This window comes from Gorilla gorilla, chromosome 4 (genome assembly GCF_029281585.2).
Source record: "Gorilla gorilla gorilla isolate KB3781 chromosome 4, NHGRI_mGorGor1-v2.1_pri, whole genome shotgun sequence".
Taxonomy (NCBI): Eukaryota; Metazoa; Chordata; class Mammalia; order Primates; family Hominidae; genus Gorilla; species Gorilla gorilla.
In genome coordinates this window covers 86,485,549-86,501,244 of record NC_073228.2, presented here as the reverse complement: position 1 = coordinate 86,501,244, position 15,696 = coordinate 86,485,549, and the positions used below count along the sequence as shown (strand labels likewise).

The following is a 15,696-nucleotide window of genomic DNA, read 5'->3' as shown; positions in this document are numbered from 1 at the left end:
TGTACATCTGGTTACTATTCAGGGGTAAAACACAACAAAAAAAATCTATGTCAGAAGATTTTTCTTGTCAAGTTTCTGTACAAGGAAATGATTCTTTGGGTGTCTACAGTAGCATCCTGGAAAGCATGCCACTGGTACATTTTAAATAAGGTCTTTTGTTGTGAGATGCTTTTATCTGCAAGAACAGTAAGTAGCTGACAGCTTACAGAGAGTCTTTAAGCAGTCCCCCTCAGTTTTCATCTTGCCACCAGACTACAAGGTTGAAATAGTGAATGGAAGAGACTATCATGCAAAAACTCCACTGTGAGGGAGCAAAAGACCTAACAGTGTCCTCCTTTCAACTCTTAAATGGATAGGCTGTTAGTTCAGGTGTTAATTTTCTTTACATGCTTGGGATTTTAGTTTGCAGATTCTCCTTGAGTGAGAAGTTCTCTCTCTCTCTCTGCCTCCCTCCCTTCCTCCTGTAAAGCAGTTTTGCAGTGACCTTGACTTCCTAGTCTAGAACTAAGAGACTTGGAAATGAGGCTTTGAAGCTCTTGTCTCTTAATGACATTGGAGATATCACAGATCTAACTGGAGCATTTTGGCTCAAATGTTAATCTCAAGGCAATGTACGTTTGCCTTATATGTGTCCTTCCATCTCCCGCTCGCTAGGCATGTAGTAATTAGCATAAGGTAGTCGCTGGTAACAGCTTCTGTTAGCAGCCCCCACTCACAGGTGGATGAATCACATTAGGCCCTGGCTTCAAGCAGTGAGCTTGGCTCTGGTCCCCACCTAAGTGAGCTGGAAAGGGTGTTTTTATTCCTACCCTTTCACATGTTAGATTCACAGCCTGCTACCTGACTTGACATCCAGCAGACACACAGCTTTAGCCCCTCAGGCTATTTTGCAAATCTCATCCATTGAGATATTTACCTTATTTTAAAACATGGCTAGATATTTCTAGTTTACCTCTTGCTCTATTTTATCCATCATTTTGTGTATTTGGAGTATAAATGGGGGTGGGGGTGGCGGTGGTCTTTAATTTGCTGGTGCTGCCACAACAACATACCACAGGCCAGGTGGCTTAAACAACAGAAATTTATTTTCTCACAGTCCTGGAGGCTACAAGTCTAAGATCAAGGTTGTCAGGGTTGATTTCTACTGCAGCATCTCTCCTGCACTTGCACGTGGCCATCTTGTTCCCGTGGCCTTCCCTCTGTACCTATCTGTGTCCAGATTTTCTCTTCTTCTAAGGATGCCAGTAACACTGAATTAGGGCCCACCCCAATGACTTCATTTTCATTTAATTACTTCCTTAAAGACCCTCTCTCCAAATACGATCACATTTTTATGTATTAGGAACTAGGATTTCAGCATATGAATTTTGGGGTCACAAATCAGAGGGTAACAGGAGACAGAAGGAAGGATTAAATTCTGAACTTAGAAGGCCTTCTCTACCAGCCTTTCTGGCAGGAGGTTTCACACCATCCTCTAACTCTGAAGGGTGGAGGCCTCTTAGTGAAGTGGCTTCCCTCTACACACAGCTTAGGTGTCCTCCCACAGTGGCACACATGTCCTTGGAGATGCAGTCACTCCAGTGATGCTGGCATACGGCTTTGTGAGAAAATGTTGCCAACAGTCTTTCTGCCTGTTCAGATGCCATCGTAACCAAAGTCTAATTACCTCCAACTTGGGGGACCATAGAGCATGGGCTGAGATGGCTACCAATGCTGTGCTTATCTAACACTCAGAACAAAGCACCACACCTAGACTGGGTTATAAATTCTGCACTTGTTAGTCATTTGAGATTGTTGCTACTAAAATCCCATGTAACAAGGCCTCCTATCAGAACTTCTGACATTTAGTCTGGTCATTTTTTAATAACGCATTCTCAAAGTGGTCCAGAATCTGATCTGAGTATCTTTGAATCTGAGCTGAGGCTTCTGTTTCTAAAGCAACTGACCTTGTCTAGAGCACTCTGCCTGTGTGCTAGGAATAGCATTTACATTAGCAACTATTGTTTTCATTTCTGAAAGACATGGAAATGTCAAAGCTGCATAGCAGATCATAGCTTGAGATATTTATCTGGCTGTCCTTGTGCACATCCCTCCTCTTTTCGTTCATGGGCACCAGAAGAGAGCATTCCTAAGAGAGCATTCCTCCTCCACAAAAGCCAAAACAAATATCCAAAGAAACTGCTGCCCCAAGTGCAAGGTGAAGAGTCTTTTACTCCTGCTTACGAAGCCAGTTTCCCTGTCCCAGAGACTAGATAAAGCTAGGGAAGGGTGGAGATGAGACAGAGTTATGACCCAAAAGGGAGACAAGCATACAGGAGGGAAGAGGGCTCCTGAAGGTCAGGGGTGAGGGAACAAACTCTTCTGCCACGAGAAGGAGGGAATGAAGTGCAGTAGAAGCTGTTCTCCAGTGAAGCCCATCAGCAACTCACCATCTGTGGACATAAGGGAGGAGACCACCCCTTATACGGTCTTAAGCCCAATTTCGGTCTCCAAAGAAAGAAGAAGTAAAAACTAAAAGGCAGAAATGAAATCCACAAGCAGACAGCCCGGCGCCACACCCTGGGCCTGGTTGTTAAAGATCAACCCCTGACCTAATCGGTTATGTTATTTATATATTACAGATATTGTATAGAAAAGCACTGTGAAAATCCCTGTCCTGTTCTGTTCCGTTCTAATTACTGGTGCATGCAGCCCCCAGTCACGTACCCCTGCTTGCTCAATCGATCACGACCCTCTCATGTGGACCCCCTTAGAGTTGTGAGCCCTTAAAAGGGACAGGAATTGCTCACTCAGGGAGCTCGGTTGTTGGAGACTTGAGTCTTGCTGAAGCTCTGAACCGAATAAAGCCCTTCCTTCTTTAACTCGATGTCTGAGAGGTTTTGTCTGCGCCCTGTCCTGCTACAGACAGGCCATTATTCAGGGGTCCTAGACACATGGACACCCTAGGACGAGAAAGTGAAAGGCTTAAATACCTTGTGTAGGGATGGAAGATTGAGAGACAAATTTCACTCCAATGAGAAGGAAAAAAATAGGACCAGTAGTGATTTCTCAACAGGCAGGCTACTATTAAAGTCACTCCCACTGTTACATTTGGATCCGTCATGAGATACTACTGGAAATGTTGTTTTTGATGCCACTTGCAAGGTATATCAGGTCTGGGATTTTATTTTGCCCTATCTATAATCTGATTATTAGCATATTACTGTTTCCTTGATGCTAGAAGACACCAAACACCTAAGTTCAAAACAATAGGCCTTGTTACAGCACAGCAAACAGTGTTATGGTGTTAGTTCTTCTTACCCTCAAGTCCTACAGTGCTGACACGGAGGGCAGTAAGTTGAGTTACAGGAAGGAACACTGGTATGGACTGAACTGTGACCCCAAAATTTATATGTTCCAGTCTTAACCCCTAAGTGCCTCAGAATGTGGCTGTATTTGGAGATAGGGTTTTTAGGGAGGTAACTGAGTTAAGTCAGACATTAGGTTGGCCCTAATCCAGTGTGTCTTGTGTATTTCTAAGAAGAGGAAATCTGGACACAGACAGGTACAGAGGGAAGACTATGTGAAGACTTGGAGAAGAGAGCCATCTGCAAGCCTCAAAAGACACCAACCCTGCTGATAACTCGATCTTGGACTTTTAGCCTCCAGGACTATGAGAAAACAAATTTCTGTTGTTGAAATCACCCAGTCTCTGATAGCTGTTGTGGCAGCCCTAGCAAATGAATACAAATGCTGAACTTGGGGAATCGGCTGCTTTTGTAGCAGCCTGCTCTTTGTCACAGAGGGAGACATTACCTCATCTCTTAAGGATTCTGGCTGCAAACACAACCTTGAGAAATGGCCCAGGTAGAGAGCAACCAGGGCCTTGCATTTTGGCATACCCAGAAAGACAGGTAGAGGTGTAGGGCTCCACAGGTGACTGTCTCCTTCAATAAGATGCTCAGCATGTATCTTGCAACATCCCATCGGAGAAATCTTAAAGACTGCATTGTTGAAATGAAAAATTCAGTCATGCAAATATCCCCATCAGCCTGTGGAATCCAACTGTAAAATGAAATCTCTCTCAATTATAAAGGATTGACACAGGTGAGTAATAGCATATCACTAACAATGTCACATCATAAGTCTTGATTCGGCCAGGCACAGTGTCTCATGCCTGTAATCTCAGCACTTTGGGTGGCCAAGGTGGGTGGATCACTTGAGGTCAGGAGTTCGAGACCAGCCTGGCCAACATAGCAAAACCCCATCTCTACCAAAAAAAAAAAATAGCCAGGCATGATAGCACATGCCTGAAGTCCCAGCTACTCAGGAGGCTGAGGCACAAGAATCGCTTGAACGCAGGAGGCAGAGGCTACAGTGAGCCAAGATCATGCCACTACACTCCAGTCTGGGCAATAAAGTGAGACTCTGTCTCAAAAAAAAAAAAAAAAAAAAAAAAAAAAAGTCTTGGTCCTCAGGGAAACAGTGGCTGGGAAACACTAGTAGCAATGCCACAATGTGGTGTGTGTCCATGTCTGAGAGACTACCCCAGAAAAATAACAAGGCTGTGTTCATAGCCCTCTGTTATATTTGCTTTAACACATAATGATAGCCCTTTGAGAAAAGTGCAGGAGATAGGCAGTGAGCAGGGTGTCATGAGCTTGTAATATGTCAGCTTGGCTAGGCTGAACTGCCTTTTCCAGAATGCCCTTCCTGGCAGGGCATTCTTGATGGAATGCAGGGCTGGCTTGATGGACATGCAAACAGTGCAAATGCCCAGTGACCTGTCCTCAGAAGGAGGGCCTTGTGCTTTTGGTTTAATACTCAGTATGGGAATATTTATTGTCTTTCAATTCATGTTCTATCAGTGCAGTCCAGTGAGATACTGGAGCATGTTCTGGAGGCTTGAAGAATTGGCTCATGCATGGTCCTGCCTCTTACTTCCTCCCCACCTCCCTGATTGGTTCTCAGCCGCCCACTCTCCTTCCACCCATATTGACTGTTACTTCCCTCCAAACCAGTGGGGTCCTGGGCACAGTGCATGGCAGAGTGGAGACAGGCATGCACTCAGGGTCAGGGCCCAAGTTGCCTATGAGGTCTGTGTTTACCTGCCAAGTATCCCACGTGTTAGGGACTGTGACATTAAATGGTAAATAATAAACACCATGACAGGTCCAGAGAGAGAATGCAAAAGAAAGTGCAGTTGTCCTGCTTTTTTGCATAAAGGGCTCCCACATTTTCATTTTACACTGGTCCCACAAATGATGTAGCAAGTAGCTGCCTCATTTGTGTTTCATGTGTCAGGATGTGCCATGATAGATATATTTGCACAAGATTTAGAGCAAGAAAGTAAAGCAGTTATATTGTTTTTGACCTTCAAAGGGTAGAGGAAGATGCTTTTGCAGCACAGGTACATTATCATGTATCTTCTGGCTTAACACACAGGCACAGGGAAGAGATTGGGCCTACAGATGCCCCACCTGGATCCTCCATCAGCTTCTTCAATTTCTGGGCCAGCTATGTCTTTAGCTCCATGACGAGGGGCACCCACTTTTCCCATGTGACACACACATCATGGTGGGAGATAGCAAGGTGGACTTGAGCTCCGATATGTCCTGTGGCTTCCAATTGTTCTTGCTCACATCCATTTTATGCCCATCTTCCCTTCCAGGTGGCCTACTTTCTGGACTTAAAGCTGCAGCAACAGACACAAAGACTATTCCCTAATCAGCTCCTGCAGTTGTGTAAAGTTAAATGCCTGTGACAACAAACCTCACATATTACACCTTTTTAGTTGTTCTGCCTCTGTAACTGAACCCCACCTAATAATTATGGCCAATTTTTAAGTCTTAGAATGCTTATAACTTGGTTGAGGAAATAGGACTCTACATGTCAAAAAAAAAAAAAAAAAGAAAAAGAAAACTACAAGATATAGGGAAACAATTTCTTACCTTTGCACACCTTTGAAATTTACCAACATTGTTTTATTTAGTCATCACCACAAATCCTGTGAGGTAGATTAGGACAGATTTTACAACTCCCATTTTCCAAACGAAAGTAAGAAGTAGAGAGTTAAATGTGTTTTGGCCAATGTCACATAATTAGGGAATGGCAGAGTTAGAATTGATCTAGTATCTTTCTGGTAAACTCTCATTGACCTAGAGAGCCTCTTCCAAATACGAAATGTTAGGATGACTATGAACCTCAGATCCTCAATAAAATGAAATTCATTTTAACCAGGAGATAAGGTCTCTGGTTTTCATTGATGTAATTATATCTTACTCCCTAAATATTAAATCTGTAGACCATGAATCATTCCATTTAGACCAGTCTCCATTGCCCATGCCCTCACTCTGGAGCACAGAGCACTCTAAACTCATGCTTAGCATTCAACAGTCAGACTTCCAATCTCAGAAAATGAAAAGAACATGCCAAATGGCTGCAAGTGTCTCTAAAACTCCAGTTTCTCACTGGTACTTTTTAATGCTTATAAAACACAAGTTTTGTAGGTAACAGACACGCAGGCAGTTCTCATCATTATAATTCATGCATCTGATACATTGAAATGAGGTTTGGCAGTTGTTTTGTGGTCATGAAAAAAAAATCAGTCTCATTTAAAATAAATCATCAAAATTTCGCAATAGAGTACAAAAGTAAGTGAGACTTTGCTTTTCTATTTCTACTAACCACAGGAATGAGAAATAAGACATTCTATTAAAGCCTTACAGCTACATCCATATAAAGTCATGAATACACTAGAAATGTGCAAAATTCAGAGAAAATGCAAGCTTGCATCATTTGTCAACAATTGTACAATCAGCTCAAATAAGGTTTTTAGGTTATTATAGTCTTTCCTAATGGGAGAAAGTCACAGTTGAAATTACAGGGGAAATGACCAAAGTTGCATCTAATGAATTTCTGCTCCTCTGAACTGGTCTTATAAACACATAAACTATGATTGTGCTCTCCATAGCCACTATCCAGGAGACCCATGGAGAGCCAGTTCCTCTGCTCCCTGCCGCCTATGATACCGTCATGCCTAGTGCATGTTCCCAAGATTCATGGGCACAGGAGTCACCTGGGCCAGAGCTTCAAGAGGACTTGGAAACACCTGGTCTGCTCCTCGGAATTACTCTAGTTCACGTGTGCAGGCCAGCCTCCTTATAAGGTGAAGATAGCTTCATTGTTTAGATGTCAGGCAGAGGAAGAACAAGCATGCCCCAAGGGGCCCTCGTTTAGTCTTTAGAACAAACATTTAAGGAGAGTTCACTTCATGTCAGACATTATACTTGACCTGGGGACACAATGTTAGAAAAGACAGATGTGTCTTCCCTCACGGGGTTTACAGTCTAGCATAAGAAGTAGATATTAATGACAATGACAAATATCATTGTCAATATCTACTGATATTAATGACAATGACAAATGTGTCATTGCCAGCCGAGGTACGCACTGGGAAGGATGGGATTGTGGTTGCTGGGAGCTATAAGAGAGAGGAGCCTGGCCCCATTCAGGGGACTCAGACAAGGCCTCCCTAAGGAGGTGACATCTGTGTAGATTCTGGAGGATAAACAGGCAAAGAGATGAGGACAGCTCAGCACTTCTAGCAGAGGGAACACAAGTCTGAATGTGGGATCCCAGAGGGAACCCTGATGCTGGCTAAGTAGGACCAACAGTAGGCCCTGAACTAAGGAGATGAGGTGGGCACAGCAGGGTGGGGGCTGATGGAGAAACGGGGAGGGCACGTAAACACAGTATGAGGTTGAGGAGGGTAGCTTCCACCTCCAGCAGTGCCGGGCCTCAGGCCAGAGATGCTCCCATAAATAAATAATGGGGAGGGGAACTGGTATACTCGGTCCCTATTAGGCAACAACAAAGTTCCACAGAACCTTAAACAGTATTATCGCGAGAGCGTGTATAAAGGGCCTGCTGCCCCTTTAAGCTCTCCCCTCCAAGTTCCCAGGGCTGTGTTTCTTCTTCCCCACAGCCCGTTGCCCCTTCGGCCTCCTCTGCTGCTCAGGCCTGCTTCTCCAACCTCGTTGCCTGCTTGCACCCTCCAGTTCCTGCAGTGAGGTATCAGAGGAGAAAATGCCATTATCTGATTTCAGAAACAAACTCTGAGGGGGTGAATGGCTAATAGGGATACTTCCCAGAAATTGTGTACTCCTTAAAGAGCTATCAACTCTAATGAATTCCCTGAAGGAGGGCTACATTTCTGAGCAGAGGAAGCTTCCACACATTTGAAGAACGGCGACCAGCCAATTTGTATTGACTTTGGAGAAGATGACCTCCCTCAATTTCATATTAATAAACTGGAGGCTTCAGGAAGCAAAGGGCAGGAGGGGGAGAGAAGGGGGCCAAAAGTCGTTGCCCAGGAGTGGTCCCCTGGTGCCTCCTCCAGTGATGGAGCCCAGATGGAGGGCAGCAGAAGGACACCTGTGGCCCCTAATGAATGGGTCCGAAGCTGTCTCCTGAAGCCAGCCACTCAGAAGTGCTGAAAACAAACAGGAAACACCACCGCTTCTCAGAGTGGGTTCTCACACCTTGAAAACTTTTCCCTCTGTCCTGGTTTTAACTCAACACAATAAGTGTATTAAGAAAAAAAATGGTGTGTATGTATACACATGTATTCCCGAGCTGATTTTCTAATCAGTATGATTCCAAAGTATTTTATCTAATAAATATCATGTGCCAACACTATTCTGAGTAAAAATCTTATTTGATTCCCCAAAAATTCCATGAGCTAGGCTAGGCACTGTTATTATCTCCCATTTTAGAGGAGAAATTGAGGCACAGAAATGTTCAGCAACTTCTCCCAGGAATAAAATAATTTTACAGCTAAACATCTAAAGAAAGATTTTTGTTTGTCATTCTAAAAGTTCAAAAATAGGCCAGGCATGGTGGCCCACGCCTATGATCCCAGCACTCTGGGAGGCCAAAGCGGGCAATTGCTTGAGCCCAGGAGTTTGAGACCAGCTTGGGTAACGTGACGAAACCACATGTCTACAAAAAATACAAAAATTATCCAGGTGTAGTGGCACACCTGTAGTCCCAGCTACTCGGGAGACTAAGGTAGGAGGATCACGTGAGCCTGGGAGGGCAAGGCTACAGTGAGCCGTGATCACACCGCTGCACTCCAGCCTGGGTGACAGAGCAAGACCCTGTCTCAAAAAAAGATTTTTTTTAAGTTCTAAAATAAATGTGATATTTTACATGACTGCCTATTTTATATAAAATCAGGTAGAATTCAGATTAATCCAAGCTTCTATAATATTTTGGTTTGTATTTTTGTTTTTGTTTTTGTTTTGAGACTGAGTCTCACTCTGTTGCCCAGGCTGGAGTGCAGTGGCACAACCTCGGCTCACTGCAACCTCTGCCTCTCTGGCTCAGATGATTCTCCTGCCTCTGCCTCCCTAGGAGCTGGGATTACAGTTGCCAGCCATCATGCCTGGTTAATTTTTGTATTTTTAATAGCGATGGATGTTCGCCGTGTTGGCCAGGCTCCTTACTTCAAGTGATCCGCCCACCTTGGCCTCCTAAAGTGGTGGGATTACAGGTGTGGGCCACCACGCCCAGCCAAGCTTAATGTAATATTTCCAAACCATCAAATAAGTATTTTTTTTTAAATATCGACTAGAATTTTTTTAAAAGAAGTGATTGGTGTAAATGTTCCGAGGTTTTGAGTAACACATAGGCTGCCATTTAGCTCAGGGTCTGCCTGAACTTAGTAGAACTTAATATTCACAGCATTGGAGTAATGGTCCATTAGAGGCTATATGAGTTTGCTATAGGGCTGCCACAGTCAAGTACCACAGACTGGTGGCTTAAACAACAGAACTGCATTTTTCTCACAGACCCGGAGGCTAGAAATCTAAGATCGAGGGTGGCAGCATTGGTTGCTTCTGAGGCCTCTCTCCTTGGCTTGCAGGTGGCCATCTTCGTTCTGTGTCTTCACAAGGTCTTCCCTCTGTTCATCTACCTGTGTCCAGATATTCTCTTCTTATAAGGACATCAGTCACATTGGATTAGGGCTCACCCTAATGACCTCATTTTAACATTAATAGCCCCTTAAAAAACTGTATCTCCAAACACAGTCACATTCAGCATATGCATTTTGAGGGGACACAGTTTACCCCATAACAGAAGCAATGGCCTGTGAATTAAGAAAAAGTCACTAAGACGAACAGGAATGTGCCAAAGGAGCTAGGAAACTTGGGTTGGAGACGTGACCTCTTTCTGAAGGGATTGGATCCAGAGGATAGGAGAGAATTCTTTGAATAGTAGCCCAACTTCGCCACTCTCCAAATGGGAAAAATGCTTCATCGCTGCAGTTAGTATGAACCCAAGAGGATAAAATTTGGCTGAAACTCATGCTTCCTTCCCCTAATTGTGACCTTAGATTGTTATTTGATCCTCTTAAATTAGGTGAGAGTTCGAACAGGAACATATATGAAGTAGATTTGATGTTAGAAATTAATGAGCCCAATTCTGCCTCTCAGCCTTTTGAAGGATCTGGCTTAATTATGTGAGCAGGAGCCAATTCCAGTGATATCTCCTGAATTGTTAATACATTTACCTTCAGAAAAAAATAGAGCATACTTTGTTGAACAAAAGTGCAGTACAGATTAATCCTGAAAGTCAGAAATCTATGAGTGGTTTATTTGCTTTTTAATAACTTTTTAACTTTAATTTTAACTTTCAGCACTCAGTTTTCCTTTTCTAAAAAAAAAACTGCCAACTTACATTACATGAAATGTGTTTTACTTTTATAATTAAGAAAACTTCTAAACAATTACCACACCCTTCTAAAAGTCTCTTTTTTGGAAAAATAAAAGTTTTTAGCTATTGTGTTTTTAATTTGTCCAGTAATTTTTATTTTACATAATTAAATAAGTATGATCCTAAACAGGGTACAAAGCAGTTTTGAAGAAGGAATCACATATTTTCATTATAACTTCAGAGGAGGGTCTAGAAAGGGAATAATTTGGGGGCCACAAGCAACATGGGCTTCTTTTTGCAAATGTTCCTCCTGTTGTAAATTGCAAATAAAGTTGTTAGAGGAAACCATCCTAACAAATAATACAATCAGCAGGAGACAGGAACCAAAACCCAAGGTCATCTCACCTAAGAAATTAGAGATTTAAAAATCCAACTTGGAAGTTTTCTACAGAACGGGGAAAAAAATATTTGCCATACATGGATATATCTGAGAAAGACCTATTATCTCAATATATAAAGAACTCCTGAAATCAATGAAAATGCAACCAGCAAAAAGTGAACTAATGTCTTGAAGAATCGTTTCCCAAAAGAAAATATACAAATGGCCAATAGGCACATAGAAATATAGTTAATTAACGTCATTAATTATCAGGTAAATACAAACAAAAACTGCAATGATTTATCATTTCACACCCACTAGAATAGCTAAAATTGAAAAGAGTGATGACACCTAATTGCCAAGGATGTGGAGCAACTAGTACTCTCAGATATTGATGGTATTAAATGTAAACAAGCTCTTTAAAAAAAACTGTTTGGCAGTTTCTTGTCAAACTAAATATACATCTGCCTTATGAAAATTATATATTATTATAATTCATATACATCAATTACAATCCTAGGTATGTACCCAGGAGAGATTACAATTTTCATCCATAAAAGACTTGTACAATAATGTTTATAGCAGTTTTATTAAATAGCTCCAAACTGGAAGCAACTCAAATATCCAACAATGGGAAAATGGAAATTGTGGTCTATCCAGACAGTGCAATACTACACAGAATATTAAAGAATGAGCTACTGATGCATGAACAATTTGGATGTGTCTTAAAAATAGTAGACAGTTCAAAAGAAGCCATTTACAGAACAGTGCATTCTGTTTGATTCCATTTATATGGAGCTCAAGAACTGCCAAAGCTAAACTACGCAGAAAAGAAATCTGAACAGTGGTTCCTAAGGGGTGAGGTTTGACTGGAAGAAGTCAAGGAAACTTTCTGGGGTGGTGGATATGCAGGTGTGGAATTCTTACCAAAATTCATTGAATTGGACAGTTAAGATCTGTGATTTCAATGGTATATAAATTTTACTTCCATAAGAATTACAAATGGTTGTTACACAAACTAGTTTCCAGTATTTCATGTATGCCCCATTCCATAATGTTCATCTGTGACTTGCCTGACTTGTCCGCTGACTGCTGACGTGTCCCCCGCACATGGTGACCCAACCTTTCCAGGGAGGTCAAGTGCACCAGTGAGCTTTTCTTGTTTGTCAGGCCTCACATAACGTGGCATGTCAGAAAGAGATTAAAGTCTACAAGACTCTCTTTAAGAGCCATTAGATCTGAGTGCTCTTAGCAAGAGGAAATGTGGTAAAGTGGAAAGAGCACAGGCCATGGAGCCGCCCAGACTGGAATTTAAGTCCCAGCTCAACCATTTACCAGCTTTGAATGGGTGACTAGCTTTGAGCAGGTTATTTAATGCCTCAGAGCATTTTTCCTTTATTTGTAGAACTGATTATTGTTAGAACTAGAGATTATGTGAATAATGTATCTAGATTAAGGCCTTTTACATTGTAGGCCCTTAATAATATATAGCTAACACCGGCCAATCAGCTCCCTGACAGCAGAGGACGTTGACTGCTTAGCACATGGTATGGGTTCAATAAATATTCACAAATAAAATAACAGCCTGTGAAATTTCTATTTTTTTTTTCACTCCTATGAGAAAAACACCAAGGGGTATAACCAAGAAGAAGCAGGATAGGTAATAAATAGGAAGTATTTTTGCCAATATATTTTTCTATCTCAGCATACATCCAGTGTTTTATCTGAACCTGTGCTGTCAGATATGTTTCAGAATTCAGCATGTTTCTGATGTTGTAAATGTAATATGGTGCATATACCGTATATCTATAACCCACCTAGTAGACTGGGGCAGGCCCCACATCAAACACATTAATATTTCCATAGCAAAACTTATAAATATTCACATTAAATGGAATCAAGACAAAAATATTCTCAACAGTTCAGGTTAGTTCTGCCATCAAATAAATTACTTTAAAAAACTGAAAAATAACCATTGTTTGACGTCAAAACTGTTGGGATTCCAGAATTGTTGAAGAATCTATACTAGCTAACATTCACGTAGCACCTTCAATGCACCGGGCATTCTGGCCTACGCACTTTGTATATATTAACTCATTTACTCTTCATAACAACCCTGTGAGGTAGGTACTATTAGTATAATTTCCACTTTATAGGAAAGGGAATTGAGACACAGACAGGATAAGTAATTTGCCCAAAGTCACACGCTTAACCTCCTAGTTGGTACCTTTAATCACTCTTCCCTACTGCCTCCATCTCCCCTTTTGTTGGTATCTGCAATGTTGGGATTTGAGGAAGGATTTACCCTGACTCTCCACACTCGCCCCCACCCCCCAAAATTAAAAATAACTAAGAATGCTCCCCGCCTCTCCTGGCTCCTCCGCCCAGATCCCCGGCGCTCCCGCGTTCGGTGACGGCCGGGTAGGCTGCAGGCAGCGCAATGCCAAGACAGAGCTGCTGGCGGCGGCGGGCGAATCTCCCTGCACCATGAGTCTCGGCTCCGGCCCCGTTTGGGGCCGATGAGCACAGCGCACGCCGCCCTCCATTGGCCCCGGGGCCTCGGCTGCGAAGATAGCTGCGGCCGGACAGGAAGCCCGAGGAAAGCGCTGGGCCGCGTCTCTACGAACACGTGAAGGAAAAGCAGCTCCTTCCACAGCGCCGCTTCGGGGCTCCTAGGGAGTCGGGCCCCGGGCCGCCACCGTCACCTCGGCCGCTGCCGCTGTCGCCATCGCCTTGTTCCCCCATCCCCCGCCATGGCCGAGGACCTCTCTGCGGCCACGTCCTACACCGAAGATGATTTCTACTGCCCCGTCTGTCAGGAGGTGCTCAAAACGCCCGTGCGGACCACGGCCTGTCAGCACGTTTTCTGTAGAAAATGTTTCCTGACTGCAATGAGAGAAAGCGGAGCACATTGTCCCCTATGTCATGGAAATGTGACTAGAAGAGAGAGAGCATGTCCTGAACGGGCCTTAGACCTTGAAAATATAATGAGGAAGTTTTCTGGTAGCTGCAGATGCTGTGCAAAACAGATTAAATTCTATCGCATGAGACATCATTACAAATCTTGTAAGAAGTATTAGGATGAATATGGTGTTTCTTCTATCATTCCAAACTTTCAGATCTCTCAAGATTCAGTAGGGAACAGCAATAGGAGTGAAACATCCACATCTGATAACACAGAAACTTACCAAGAGAATACAAGTTCTTCTGGTCATCCTACTTTTAAGTGTCCCCTGTGTCAAGAATCAAATTTTACCAGACAGCGTTTACTGGATCACTGTAACAGTAATCACCTATTTCAGATAGTTCCTGTGACATGTCCTATTTGTGTGTCTCTTCCTTGGGGAGATCCTAGCCAGATTACCAGAAATTTCGTTAGTCATCTAAATCAGAGACATCAATTTGATTATGGAGAATTTGTGAATCTTCAGCTAGATGAAGAAACCCAATATCAAACTGCTGTTGAAGAATCTTTTCAAGTAAACATCTGAAGGCTGTAGACATCTCTGCATCTTTGTACCTGCAAGTGCCATCTTTAAGGGGGAAACTACATGAAGTCACCGTTTCAGTAACTTGATGTGTATATTAATAAAAGTAATTCAGTCATTTTAGTTTTTGATTGAAAATAAACGTAGGGCTTCTAAAAACTTCATCATCTTGATAAGTTAAAAAATGAAAGTTATGACATTAGCTTTAAAGGTGTAAAAAAGATGTTTCACTAATGTAACGGTGAAAGAGAATCCCTGTTGTACTTTATCTTTTTGTAATATTATTTTTGAATTTTTCATTATTATGTTGCTTTTGAAATTTGATGCATTCCTCCCATTTACTTTATTATTGTACACATTTAACACACAGTAGCAAATTTTGAACAATGTGATTGATATAACCTAACAAATCTGAGCCAGTTATTAGAGTTGCAGAATAGAAACTTGAAGTGCTAAATGGAATAATCCAAAGGAAATTTTTTAAATGCAGGTTCTAGCTGAAAAATTCAACTATAAGAAAATTGTATTTATATAACATTTACTATTTTTGAAGACTAGTGAGATTTCTGTAATAATTTTAATTCTTTAAAAAGTGAAAGCTTGTTGTAAAGATATTTTCTTTTTGTTATTAGAAGGAAATACAAAGAGAAAAATTTCTTTCTTTCATGGGCATTTGATAATTTCAGTCTTTGACTGATTTGTAAGCCTAGAATATACTAAGCTGAATAACAGCTCTTTGGCCTCAGAATTTTCAGTAGCCAGTATTTCTGATTAACTAAGTTGAAACTCTTATTAGAAACTTTCAGTTGGTGATATTGTATTCTAGAAGATATAAATGAGAGGTTTGGCTTCATCTCAGTTTAGAAATCTATTCAAAGCTAAAGATGTATATGTATATATACACATACTTTTGTGTGTATGTATACACATGTGTGTATGCAGTTTGTCAGGTTATATATAGAACTTCTATTAAGGATTTTTTAAATGGACAAGCAATAGGGGGTTGAAGTGTTTATCTGATTTGTTTAAAATTTTGTATATCACCAAATTTTTAAAAAGTGATAGTCACAGTGCTAAGTTATCTAGTTGGCTGCTATTACACCTTAAAAATTGAGTTTACACACACACAAT

General features: G+C 41.8%; 1 pseudogene; it reads left to right on the top strand.

Moving 5' to 3' along the window:
- Window positions 1-13,685: 13,685 nt before the first annotated feature.
- Window positions 13,686-14,683, top strand: LOC101127241 (E3 ubiquitin-protein ligase RNF138-like; annotated as a pseudogene).
- The last annotated feature ends 1,013 nt before the right edge of the window (window positions 14,684-15,696 follow it).